The 14,924-nt window shown below is 41.5% G+C and overlaps 1 protein-coding gene and 1 long non-coding RNA gene across 2 annotated transcripts in view; both read left to right on the top strand.

Moving 5' to 3' along the window:
• The window catches only part of commd10 (COMM domain containing 10), a 64,387-nt gene that overhangs the window by 21,794 nt on the left and 27,669 nt on the right, over window positions 1-14,924 (top strand). The gene's annotated exons all lie outside the window — the stretch shown is intronic.
• Window positions 1,653-2,851, top strand: LOC132974552 (uncharacterized). Its single transcript, XR_009673128.1, has 2 exons — window positions 1,653-1,741; window positions 1,788-2,851. It is a non-coding gene; the product is annotated as an uncharacterized LOC132974552 (long non-coding RNA).

A 14,924-nucleotide genomic window follows, 5' to 3' on the forward strand; every position in this document is an offset into this window, starting at 1 on the left:
TTCTGTTGTGCCTCTGTGTTATACTTCATCTCTCGTCTTAAGTCCTTGTTTCTGCTTTTCCTCAACATTTCGAACAGCCTGATCGTGTTTACACATCACAATTATAGCGAGCGCTCTGGTGACCCGGTGGTTTTTCTGGGTTGCATACCGTGTAACCACAACGACCCTGGTTTGTATCTGGCTTTGTCACATCGGCACTGGCGACACTGCAAGTATTTATTGTTGTTGTATATATCCAGCACAAACAGACGCAGTGGTGTTTACATTTTCCAAAATAGAGAGCCATCTTATAAACAGAACGGAGACAATCACAGCTGCTATTGATTCTAAACTGTAAATGGCTTTTCATGAGGAACATCAGCTAAGACACTTTTCTTTTGTAATTATTGCAGTAAAACATGACCGTGGGGGTAAAAGAGAGTATTTGACGACATCAAAAGTCCGAGCTATCCGAGGTAGACACATCCTTTTATTAGCCTGTAGTTAAGGTATTTTGTATATAAACGTTCTCAGGCCGCCATTGAAAATATGACATGAGCTGGGATTATATTTTAATGTTGACTGACTCAAGTCTCTTTCTTTTTAGCACACGTTTGAACACAGCACTGTAACCTCCCAACTTTCGCTGTTCTCCCTAAACCTTTTGTTGCACATCCTCTGATTGTTGCTCAGTTTCCCGAGTCGAAGAGATTGAACGGGAGGAGAACGATACAGCGTGTGCGGTTGGGAAGCTATTTTTGGCTGCTCAAAAGGATGACTCACAGTGACATATGAATAGAACAGGAATGATCTTTCCATCAGTTACAAAAAAAACCCCACCATAATTCTTCCCTTTGTCATTATGCACACCGTTGTGTCCTCAGCCCATATCTGCAATTTCCTGTGTCTTCTATCACCTCTCTTCACCATCTCTCTGCATCTTCATTGTCTTTACATTTTAATAAACAACCCCCCCCCCCCACCATATGTCCGGCTCGTTTGTCTTTTAATTGGAGCAAACGTCACACTGAAAACTAAAGCCCATGACAGTTTGTGTGTTAAAAGCATCACGTGTGTCACCTGCTGTTAGTAATATAATTACAGTGCATACATGTCCCACCAACAATGAAGGTATGGAAAATGAGGTTTACATGAAATGATGTAAATGAGACCCAGAGGAACCATCAACAACATCTCAATACTCTGAATAAAGAGAAACAACATGAAAGCAACTGAGACATGATGCCAACATGAGGAGCAGAAGCTGTCTATTGAAAAAGTGGAGGTTGGGTTTGTGACCATTTTATAATATATATATATATGTATATATATATATATATATATATATATATATATCTACAATAAGGTGTAAAAAAAATATTGTAATCTGAATTTCATACAGATAAAGCAAAGTGTCTCTGTGTGATTAATAGTCAATAGTAACAAATATATGAAAAAATTCAATTTAAAAAACTTATATCCTCACTTTTTGGAAGCTTGAAGGGGCCAATACAAAGCAAGACTTTGTTAAGTTTTCAAAAATGTTGTCTTAAAAATGCTAATTTTATCAAGCTATTAAACACACATCACCCATCCGCCAGATGGTTTTGCACCTGCCTAGCTCAAGGGCATCTCGGCAGTTCTCAGGAAGTCCTCTTTAGCTACCAGTCTAATTTCCAGACCCTACAGACTGAGCTACGACCGCCCTTAGAATAAACTGTATATATATTATACATATGGAAAGATAGCAAATCTTGGATGGGTGGATGGATAAAGATAGATATCTAAATAGATGGATGGATGGATAGATCGATAGATAGAGCTGGAGTAGGTCATCTCTCCATCTGAGGGTTTGGCAGTTCAATCCCCAGTCTACAAGTCAAGGTAGATCCTCAAAGATGTTCTCACAGCCATCGGTGTGTGAATGTGATTCGTTTTAGTTTCCAGTAGTCATGGGCAGCAGTGCACTTGTGTGGCAGCGTCTACCTTTGTGACTGTGTGACTAAAAGCAATATGCACACGTGATATAAGTAAAGTTCATTCTCCATTGACATTGCTGAAGCAGTTTGCATATTAAATATCACTCTGTGTGTCTGTACCAATGCCATCATAACATCATGTCTTAATATGTCACAGACATTTAGAACAGAAGTAGATTAACTAGAAGACATCCTACATGCATCTTGGTTGTTTACGTCTCGTGACTAATTTTCTCAATGTCATCTCATTAAAGGATCATTACTGTGAAGCAAATGGATCAAAGGATCTTGGGAAATTGAGGAAGCTTGATGGGGTATTGTTTCTGGCCACATATGTCACTTATATCAACCGTTTGTCAACAAAGACCGCGGTACTGTTCAGTACAGAGCGTTAAGCTGCGTTTCACTTTGTTGTGTAGCTGCCACGACAACGACATTGATTTGATTCGCGCTTTCTGCTCTTTTCACGTTGTTTATTTCATGTAGCGGGGCGCTGTTTTCTGAATAAGCTGCTTTAAACCCACAGTGCCCCATACACAGCGGGTGAACTTAGGAACTTATGAATATTAACAGGCATACAGACAAATGTTTGCTTCAGAAATTAAAGCTTAATGTGGAGATTAAAGAGAGCTAATGATAAATGTTCATATCAAAGGCGACTGGAAAAAATGATCTAAATGAAATGAGACTGTTGCTCGGTAACTAATGAAGATGCCACTGTTTGTTGAATTCACTCCATGATTTGTGTGTTTAACAAGTTATTGTGTTCACAAATTAAAGATTGAAAGATTTTCCGTCCATTGACTTATTAAAAAAATCAACTAATCATTTAAATTCTCCTATATGTCATTTGAATCTCTCCAGCACTGGAGCTTTAGCAGAGTGCCGATTTATACGTAAAAAAAAAAATATCTTTGATTTCCACCTCACCTTTATGTTTGAAAACAAAGGGGGGGGGAAAAAATCCTTTCTTTAGCTGTGAGAGGTGAGTATGACTAATCCGACAAGCTGCAGCCCGTGTAGAAGACAAGACAAACCTCCACAGACAACAGGTATAAATCTTGCATCTGCCCTCTGAGATATGATCGGAGCTGGAGTTTCTAAATATTGCATGATTGTCCTCGTGGTGAGTGTGGGGGTGATTACAGGTGTCTAGCACAACAAAAGGAAAGGAGCACGGCGCTGAAAGAGCCTTTGTCTCAGTGTAGACAGCAACGCAGGGTCATATTTGCACCTGTTTACCTGTTTGTCTGTCTGTTTCCTGAGAATGTGGGTCAGAGAAAATCCATCCAGGCGAGGGAGAAAAGGAGACGGAGACGGAGGAAACAGTAGTTATTTCACGCAATTCTGTCAGCCTGCCTGCCTGTCAGTCTGTGTGCTCTTCTCTGCTATCACTCTCTCTAATACTCTTATTAGCTCCAGGTCCAAGCTTTCCAGCTACATTTTGTTTGCAGCTTTAGTAACTGCGTTGGTTCTCCTGTACGCTGTCTGATGGGAGCCGAACACTCTGTTCTTTGTTTGGAGCCAGCACTATGAATTATAGATAGAGGAAGCTGCTCAGATATGTCACTTTCTTAGGCCTGGCAGAACACACACACACACACACACACACACACACACACACACACACACACACACACACACTCACACTCACACTCACACTCACACATTTGAGAATCCCAGACACAATGAAGAACACGCGCGCACACACACACACACACACACACACACACACACACACAGAGACACAATTGTGTTCAGAAAGGAATATTATGATGTAAATGTTTGTAAATTGAGCCAAAACTGGTACATGGAAGTAGACAGACACACAGCAGAAACAAATAGATACACACACACACACACACACACACACACACACACACACACACACACACACACACACATCAGGGTGCATCCTGGGAAACTCTTTTTTTTTTTTTTACTCTGAAGGCTTTCAGAGCCGCCCACAGCGCTCCAAATACATACACCCCTGGAAATCTACTCTGGCTTTGGTTGCCTTTACAGCTCTGTTGTCAGCTCCAACTTCATTACAAACACACACACACACACACACACACACACACACACACACACACACACACACACACACACACACACACACACACACACACACACACACACACACACACATACACATACACATACAGAGACACACAGAGAAAAATGCATGTACTGGTTGTTATTGACTCTCAGCTGGGAACAGGCTCAGGCACACTTACAGTGTAATAATGGTATTGTCACATCAGCCTATAGGGAAAACAGTGAGCTATCTTGTTTTGTACTGTTCTTTGTGTTTTCTTTTCTTTTAACAATAGAGAAAACTCACACACTTCCCCAGCAGGAGGTGTTCACACATCATTTCTCAGACTGGGATGAGCCTCTTGGTGTGTTTAGGTGTCTGCAGAGATGTTAATTGGTCATTGTTCATTTTGTTTCTTCTCTGCTGTGTAGCTTGTGTGTGGGAGTCTCGTTGCACGTGTTTCTTGCCCTACAGGTTCCTAAAATGGAAAACCTGGTTTCATACAAGTTGGTTGTTTTTGTTTTTTTAACTGGAAGATAACAGCATTGAACTTCTGAAATCACTGCTGAGATCAGGCGATGTTGCAAAGTTGTGGATGGATGAACAATCCCAAAAATGTTCATATGTATTACCAAGAAACCAAATACAAATATTCACAAATAGCCTGAAAGACAGATTTCAAGAATTCATTTCCAGGTGCTCAAAGCTCCTCCTCTGAACTTTAGCTTTGTGTCAATATTAGCGACCGCTGTGGACAGACTAGTAACCTTTATCTCTTTGCTGGTTTTGTCCTTTGCATTTGTAAAAAGTGTTAAAAAAAAAAGAAAAATCTCACCCTCAATCTTTTTTTAATGTAAGTTATTTTTGGTGCAGTTTTTTTTTTTTACTTCATAGGATAGGACAGCTGAAGAGATACAGGAAATGCAAACAAAATATCCTGTAACCACACGTGCAGTTTGTCACTTTATCTGACACCTACATCCATCACCAATTTCAGGCATTAATACTAAGAATATAGAAATAATCCATCTCGTGTCTGATGCTCTCCTTTGCTTTGTCAGACACACAGAGACATCAGTAATAATATTAGTCAGTTTCAGCTTAAAACTCCTCACAGGAGCTTTCCTTATGTCTCAGTTTTAGCGCCCCCTGTGGATAAAGCACTGCCACTTATGTCTTTGCTGATCTTGTCCTAAACATACATACATTTGGTTGACTGTCTTTCAGTAGTCAGATGCATCACTCCTTGTGAATACTTGCTGTGGAAAATGTAAAAAAAAAAAAAAAAAAAGCCTGCTAGTTCCAGGGTGAATCTTCTTCTCCGACCTACCCCTAGAAGAAGTCAATATTCTCGCTGTAAGTCTGGTATACTTTTATAGGTCATAAGGAGGAATTAGTATTGATGTCAGCCTGTTTTATAAACAGTAAAAAAAAAAAAATCCTCACAATCTACACTCAGTTTGTTCCAGCATGTAAGACAGTCGGTCATACAGAGTCCAGGCTATATTTGGAAACAAAAGGACCCCACTCCCACTGAAGTGAACTTTCTGAACTAAGACTTAACTCATCAACTTCACGATGTCGGCAGGTGTCAAATCTGGAGCTTCTCCAAAGATATTAATCTGAGAGGGGTGGGGGGGTGGGGGGTGATAAATGCGTCTGGAAGAATACCCTAGGGGCATTTTCTGAGAATACAGATACATGTTTTGGCTGAGTACTGCCAAAAACCACGAGGTATGAACTCTCAGACGAAGCAGCTGTGAGTCCATAATAGGAAACTCAATCCTGAGAGCCACTCCGGGAAACTCTTCGTTAATTTCTCTTCTTTATTTGGCATCTGGTCGTTGTGCTGGATCACCAATATTTATTGGGCCATGCAGAGTAGTAGAACAACAGATAAATTCTGAAACGTAATGATGTTCTTTTTTAATGCCGACACAAATAGAGTAATGGTGAGTGTTGCTTATTGTGGCAGCGGTAATATTTGGAGGCCATTAGCCGGGCATGATCTGCTGCTGCACTGCGACTGTTTTCTAAATGATATAGGAGGAGCGCGGAGAGAACGGAGGAGTAAGCACTTCTGTTATCATCTCCTTGTCAGATCCTCACAACCACAGCCCTCTATTACACTGCTAATAATAGAGGCAGGCTTTATCGCTATGAGCGCTATCCCAGTAGAAGAGAGAGGGAGAATGAAAGGGTATCTGCTCTGGGATATTGACAAAACTCATATTGTGTGGTTTTTTTCTCAGAGTAACATAGTAAAGAAGAAAGGTACAATCAGATCGAGAAAAAGATGTTGTCGTTGGAAGTCCAAAAGCAAGTTGTGATGAATGTTTGATTGGCACCTTAAAGAGGAAACCGAGCCTGGGATAAAAGTGTGTGTGTGTGTGTCTCTTTGTAGTGTATCTGAACATGTGTGGGTGGGGAGAGATGGAGCCAGGTTTTCTCCTGGTTTGAGATGCATCCAGTAGTGCATGTCTGGTAGAGATGGAGACCCATCAAAGAAGGAAGAAAAAAAAAAAAAGCAAGTTCAGATTGGAGCAGATACCTTTGCTGCATCAAGGGCCCCCCAGTATCAAAGCTATAGACTCGATCCTACTGTGCTGTCTTGTGTCGCCTTAACAGAAAGGTGGAGCAGGTACAGCACAGATTAGCTGGGTGGAGTTGTACTGTAGGAAGTTTGTTTGGTCAAAACAAAGCTCAGTGGATGAGATACGGCTGCAGATTAAAAGCACTGACGGTGGGAGAGGCGCCTTGTTTGTTGTGGTTCTATTGTTTCTCCTTCGTCTTGATGAGAAAGAGGCCGAACGCGACGCTGTTTGTTTAGCTACGTCAGGCGCTCTTGAAGTGTGGCCTATTTGTGGAGCTAGAAAAGGCAGGAGCATGTTTTTTGTGTTTGTCTTAGGCTTCATGTCAAGTGCTTACGTGATTTGTGTTTAACATTTGGGCCTCTAAGTCCATTATGTGTTTGACATTTATTTTTGTGCAAAGCAAAGTTTAAGAAGAATTTATGGACCTATTTTTAGTGGCTTGGATTATGCGGTGACGTTTCCTTGGGTTATTCTACAACTTTGATCACTTGCATGAGACTTTTTTTTCTTATGTATTGTTTGGAGCAAAAAGCCTCCCACAGAACTTGTGTCAGTGTTTGTACTTCTGCACTGTCAGAACAGTTCTGCAGAGTCTGTGCAGCGATATGAAGCCTTTGAACACACTCACGTACACACAAAGATCTCTCTTTCTGAAACTCATACACATGCAAACACAGTGTCCATCTCTCTTTTCCTTTCTCAAACACACTAACACAAACCCTCAAACACACACACACACACACACACACACACACACACACACACACACACACACACACACACACACACACACACACACACACACAGACACACACAGAGAACAACTTCCTTTGGTCATGTATTCTCTTTGCTGTGTCAGGGTGTGCTGGCTGTCTTGTCTCTCTTTGAATAAAACGACACAAGCTGTGTGTGTGTGTGTGTGTGTGTGTGTGCGTATGCGTGTGCGTGTGTGCGTGTGTGTGTGTGCGCGTGTGTGTGTCCATGCCTGCCTCAGGGTTTGTGTATTTGTTTGCAGATGATGCCCTCATGATCACCGAAATTTGCCTGCAGATTTTGTCAGCGAGTGTAAATGTGTGGTGTCTCATCCGTTGTATATTTTCCAGGGTATTCCAGAAAGTTTTGGTGTCAGTTATGAATAATAGAGAGAGTTGAATCCAAAAGGGAGAGCAATCAGACTGACAGTCTCGTCTTTGATGGTTCGGTCTTTTAAACACTGAAAACCAATTAGGTGGGTCAGGGGCCTGGGGATCGCGACTGAAAAGAACCCGGTGCCACCGTTCTGTCATCAGCGGCTTCAATCAACAATCAGCGACGGCTAACACACTCTTTATTTCTCAAACACACACACACACATACACTCACACATGCACATGAAAGAGCAGGGGAACAGTTTAGTTATCTGGGTGGCTATGTAGCTGTTTTCATTCAGCTGTCAAGTGAATTATATGAGAGCGTTTGAGATTTCACAAAAAGTAAAATGTAAATTAGATTTCAATCACGAGTTAAGACATTTAAGTGAATGTCCCAATGGTACTGGTTTCTACTCTATTAAATTATCTATGGGAAAAATTAAGAAATGCACTCAGCAGTGGCTGACGTACTGCTGCTTTTTCTTTTCTTCTGTCTGCTGCTGAAAACAAAGAAGTACGATGTCTCGGTTCTCCTCGTGCAGAATTGATCGTCTGTGCTTTCATGATGTTAAGCCAATACTCAGAGCACAGGTGACATTTCTTTGAGGAAGTGGCATAGAGGTTTTTTTTTCTGGACAACACGTTGATGCAATATTTCAAATTGTAAAGAACCTTGACATTGTTGTTTGACACTGAACCATTGAGGAAGCCAACGATTTCATGACACGTTGTTGTTTTACGAGCACCGGCGTGTTAAAAAAGATGATCTATTTACAACAGAGGGGCCTGTGAGAGCCGTGACACTGAGGGTTTTATTGCACTTCAGACGCTGACTGTATGTTGAAGTGCTTCGGTTTTGGTAATGGTTGTCTCTTACCTCTTGGAGTGTTATTATTTGGGGGGGGGGGGGGGTGCTTCATGTTAATGGTTCTGCTGTGATGTTGGCTAAAAGACATCCGGGAACATTTGATTGATTTTCAGCGTCAATGTGTCTGAATAATTCCGTCCGGGATGGATCACGTTAATGAGCAGACAGGAAAATAAAAACTAATTCATTCATTCATTGTACAGAAAACAGCGTAAGAAACACTGTTTGTAAATGCACTCAAACAGGGAAAGACTTTCCATCTGCCCTTTTATCAAACACAATCTTATACTGTAACAACTTTAATTCACAGTAGTTCATTAAGGAGAAGGTTAAGATGGCTTAGTTGACTATACATATTTATTTTTATCCCTGCTGAGCAGCGGAGGTGTCTGTGACCTTTCCACCTTTTTTTTCCCCAGCAACTTAATTTGCTTCTATATTTAAAGGAGTCCAAAAGTCTGCTGAAGATAGTCATCTGCCTGAGTATGTATTCGTCCACTTGAACTCTTCTTCTTCTTTTTTCTCGCACTTCTTCTTGAGCTTTCAACTTGGAGCAACATGGGCTCACATTTAGCATTCAGAAATAGTATGTCAATTGTTTAATCGGATAAATGACCGCCTAGAGGAACATTGTTGGACTCTTTGAGCTTAAAGGTGGACAAAGTGAGGTTAATGGATTGAGGTTTGAAAAGAAAATGTCTTCATTTGAAACCTCCTTCAGTAATAGTCCAACAAACTTGACTGATAGGCACATTGTTTCACTATGAATATTGTTATAAGCTTATTTAGTTAACCTAACCCAACCTTGTCTTTGCAAATACTGACATCTTGGTACATTTGTTTGAATAATAGCTGATGATTAAAATGAATCATGTTTGTATGAGCATATACATTGTAATGAAGGATAATCCTCCTCATTCTGCCTTTAACCAGCACTACATGGACTTGTGTTGTTCTCAGGGTTATATGGGTGACAGCCCAGTGTGTTGCGTGATAAGGCTGAACTTCCAGACAAAGCCAGTGAAGCAGCTACACTCTGCTCTGCTGAGATAGCGGTCGCCTTTCTCCTCTTTCCTCAAGCCGTGTCAGTTTGACCATTCAGCCAGCCAAATGTGCCAACCTCATCAAGGTGCTCCGCTCTGCCCTTTTCAATTATTCATCCCCAAATTTGCAGGGAGGAGGGTTGAGGTTTGTCTAACAGCTTGCCGTGCAGGGGAGGGCTGACTCTAATTGGAGAGACACGCGGTCCCTCTCGGTCAGGACTAAATGTCATTAGAGAAGCGGCCAAATACCATGTCCTGGTTGATGCGAAGTCACAGCCGTTGGATTTGAAGATGCAGTGTGCAACAAGTGCAGCGCTCACGTACCCTCGCTTTATAAACAAGAGCCCTTCACTTGTGCTCATTCATATAAATACAGTATAAGCCTGTGAGCATGCATTTTTCCAAATGTTGTCTCTCGCTCTCATTTTCTCACTTTTCTCACATATTGCTGTTATGAGTTTTTTTATATCCCCCCACACACACACACACACACACACACACACACACACACACACACACGCCCATGTAAACAAAACCACACAAATTCTAATGAACTGAAGCCTTTTGAGCCCAGTATTGCTTACCTTACCCCCATCTCTAACTAATGCAACACTCTAATAACCACTGCACTTCTCTTGGATTTAATTAGAGCTTATAAAAACACACTCACACAAACACACACAGACACGCATGCACACGATGCACACACGTACATACATGCAAACGGCCCCCGTAGTGCTGTGGAGGGGCTGCGTGGAGAGGTGTAATTATAAAGTCTAATTCATGTATTGTTTTACATTATTTATGAGGTAGTGTTGCTGGTGTCACACTGACCTTCCTCTAATGATGCCACACACACACACACACACACACACACACACACACACACACACACACACGCACGCACACCTACATGCACTCTCTAGTTGAACAAGCATCACATGCAACACACACACACACACACACACACACACACACACACACACATTAAAAGACAAAACTGTGGCCCCATTATTTCCCTCAGTGATCTGAATATATCCCCACATTTGAAACCAACTTTAAAAAGCTTTCATGCTGCTTCCAGCTGTGACTTGGTGTTGGTTCAACAGCTTGAAGGTTCATTTATTCATTTTCACTTTGAATAATGTGCTTTTGAGAGCCCAATAAAACGGACTCTGTGGCAAACAACTTATTGTTTTAAGAGTTCTGGTAGCTGTTGGCACTTCTTTTCAGCATCTACATTGTGTCTTGGATGTGAATGGTGAAGGACTTCCATTTCAGATATCTGATAGTGCCACTGAAGCATTCAGCTCTGTATTTGATAGTGTAACACCAGAGAAAGTAGATTCCATACAAAAGGCTCTATCTTGGCTGTTGAAGTGATTGCCAGTGGCAGAGATTATGTACTGCAGTTTGACATTTTGCCTGAAATCTGTGCTATTCTCCTACACAAACAGTTTTGTTTCTATGATTTGTCACTATGCAGTTGTACAGGGGGAACAATGCTGAAGATGACAGCTTGTCAGATAGGCCAGAACATGCCAGTGGCGGTGGGTGTAGAGATATAATCCTCATTGTTCTAAGTCTAGTACAAGTGTCAGAACCCACATGTTTATGTAGGCGTCTTCTGCACCGATGTTTCGGAAGCTTTGGCCCCATCATACACATATACAAAAGTGTAAGCAGCAACAAAGCACCAGAAACAATTGCTAACACAAACTCTCTTGAACTCTACTGCACCGTGCACACTGTATTCTGTAGAGGATTTTAAAGGGTGAGAGGGGAGGACTCACACCAGTCCCCTGTTTTAGCAAAGTTAAAGGGGCTATATGTAACTTTCAAAAATACTGAGTTTGTAGTGATACCGCATGGCCGTTAGGCGAACTGCACCAGTAACCTGTTGCTCGCTCTCCCTCGCGTGCTCATCATACGTGCTCGTACGTACACAAATGAGCATCATCATCGGCCGTGAAACACTGGATATTTACCGGCATAATGTTTACAGAGGAGTTAAGTGGTCATACACATGTGAAGGTCTGTGAAGGAGTCTGTGTGTCTGTATTCATTCTCCATCCTACAAACGACAGTCTCAGCAGGCACTGGCTGAGAGCAGGAGTGTGTGATGAGTTTGTCCATCTTTGAGAGCTCCTAGGGCGGATAGAAGTGTGTGGAAGACGGCCTCTGGCTGTGCAGGTGAAGACCGGGAGTGTGTGATGAGTTTGTACTGTTGATCTCTGTAAGCGGAACGGAGTGAGGAGGACGTTGAGAACGTGCATAAAATGTCACTTCCTGGCGCTTGCGCGGAAAATACGACCCGGGGAAACTTTTTCTACAGGCAACACAGATAGACAGTGAACATACTTTTTCACATCAGTTAACCGTTCGCTTATTAATGGGCAATAAAAAACGATTTATACATGTAAAAAGTTACATATAGAACCTTTAACTAAATGAACCTGCCTTAGGTGCTGAATGCCGACCAGGTAGCCAACTTCTGATTCAAATACAGCCGACAAAAGATAACATACATTTACAAGTTGTGATTCAGTGCATTTTACCACCTCTAGTTTGAGCTCTAAAACAAGGTGATAAAAAAATATCTATATCATGCTTCGAGTATTTGTTTGTGTGTGTGTGTGTGTGTGCGTGTGTGTGTGTGTGTGTGTGCGTGCGTGTGTTTGAGCTCACAAAATAACTTACCAAACAACATTGCAAGAGGACATCCTGATTGGTTAATTTGGAAAACAGCAGAAAGCCCTGGTTGCAACATGTAAGGAGGCATTGCACTGTTTACTGAAACTTCGGCAATACCTATATTCTCTACAGATACATTCATGGGCTTTGTGGAAAAAAAAAAAAAAAATTCAAACATGTTTTTCTTCTCACAGTAGAGACCTTTAACAAACACTGCAAACACTGTTGAGACAATACTGTCAAGGCTACAACACTGGATTGCTTCCTGATTGCAAAAGTTCAGATCAGTCAGGAAAAGGGGCTTGTTTTAAATATTAAAAGCTACAGACTGAGTGGGCGTAAAACGTAGACTTTTTAAAACATGGACGTAGCCTCAGTGGTTTCTGATGAAGGGTTTTGAAGCCCAAAATATATGCAGGCGCATATTGTAAATGTCATCTCTAACCAATGTTTGATTTATCTAGCAACAGGTAAGAAATGGAGCTGAGGTGGGCCTTACGTGTCCTGGGCCACGCCCCTAACTATGCTATCCCTTTTAAGACAAAAAATAATCAAAACATAATTATATTTCAAAAATATAGTTTTTACCAACAAAAAAATACACTAATCAGACTGAACCATATTTATTTATGATGTAAAAATGGATACTACATGGGACCAAATGGAGATTCCTTGTTTTTTGGGGGCCAGTCTCAAGTAGACACTTGAGGAACAGCAGTTTTTTGAACTTCCACATGAGCTTAATTTACCTCACAGGAAGTTGCTGCTTGGCTAAAATGCAAAAGAAGCCTAAGTCCCAATTGGAGTAACTTCCTTTATGTTTACTAAAGGCAAACATCTCTAAATGCAGAAAGAGGTTTCAGTAACCCTTTTCACACATACGGAAATCTCCTGAAAAACTCCGGAGATTTCCAGGAGGAGCTGTATGTGTGAACGCAACAGCTGAATTTTTTACTCCGATATTACCCGGAGTTTATCCTGCCAGACCCCTCATATTTTTTCCGCAGATAATCCGGAGGAGCTGATGTGAGAATGCAGCAGGATATTCTCCGGAGATTTCAATTTCAGCCAATGAAAAGAGAATGACGTTTATATAGTGACCGGCTAAAGTGTCTGCCCGCGACCACTACGATCTCCGTGCACGTAATTAAACGGCTGCATTCTGTTTTCTGTCCGTCAGTATGTTGTTCTACACTCTTTTGTGGATGTTGTCATTCCCTTGGACTACACATAGCTTTGATATAAAGACAAATATTCTCATTATAACGTCGTGTAGCGGACTCTGTTGCTTCGGCCGCTACTTCCGCGTTGTTTATTTACGTCACGTCTTACGTCGGGAAATCCCCCGCGGCCCCTCCCTCCCCTCTGACAGGGAAAGTCCCCCGCTGTGAGGAGCATATGTGAACGGCTACTTCGGGAGAATCTCCGGAGTGGTCCTCCTGTAAATATCTAGATATTCTCCGGAGTGCATATGTGAAAACGGCTAGTGTGCCAAGGCCAGAATATTTAGCCATGGCCACTGGACCATTTCACATTTTAAAAATGTAAAAATTCACCTACTGAGACCATACACCATACTGCAGTATATTGGTTCTCTTGCATATCATTTCAGTGAAAAAAGTTAAACGTTTTCACACAAACATCCCCACTGACATTTGTAACTAGATGCATTTTCATCCAACCCTTTTGTGTATATCAGGGCAGCTGGACTCTAAGCAATGTTGCTTGCATGCTGGCATTTCACTTTGCCCACAGCTGTGAAAGAAAATCCAACGAAAACAAAGGCTAACAGAGGTAAATGTCACACATTCCAATGCACCAAAGCAATATTCTTCTCATTCTGGATATGACGTGATATTTTTCATTGTTGTCTGACAAGTATATTCTCCAAGATGTAAAGTCTCTGGTATTTCATATTGCCAGTTGAACATGATCTGAAAAGTGTTCAATAACCGTGTACAGAAGACGTGAGAGGTTGTTGATCACGTTGGATGGGTAACAGAACATGAAGGAAGAAGGATGGGGGGGGCAAAAAAGCGTGCGACAGCCTTGGAAAAACTGCATCTATTTTTTTTTTGCTAAACATTTCTGGAACTGATCGTTTATTTCTGCATTTGCATCATTTTCCTCTGGGTTTGCTATTTTCCCCTTTCATCCCAAAATATTATACATTGGGAATACTCCTGCTGTTGCCCTTGACCGGGAAAGTGAAGTTGGTCACTGGGTGCTGCGCTGCAAGTTCCTGCTGCTTCTAATTAGTTTGGATGGGGTCAAATGAAGAGGACAAATTTCCCAAAGGGGAAGTGTAACATATCTAACATAACTCAAAGCCTTATGGAGTCTCTAATTATTTCACACATTTAATGAATGTTATCTTAAATTAAAGTCTCTTTTTATTAAGAGATGTTAGCCACAAACTCTCTCAGCCAGGAAACTTTCATGTCACTAAAATATAGATAGATGACCCGGGCTCATCGGGCTGCCATGCTTGTTTGCCTTCTGCTAACCACAGCTCATTTGGGTGGAGGGATTTTAATATGCAGAACTGAGTTTTCTCTGTCATGCTACAGCACTCCTACCTTTTCCTCCTTAAGTC

This window comes from Labrus mixtus, chromosome 5 (assembly GCF_963584025.1).
Source record: "Labrus mixtus chromosome 5, fLabMix1.1, whole genome shotgun sequence".
Lineage (NCBI taxonomy): Eukaryota > Metazoa > Chordata > Actinopteri > Labriformes > Labridae > Labrus > Labrus mixtus.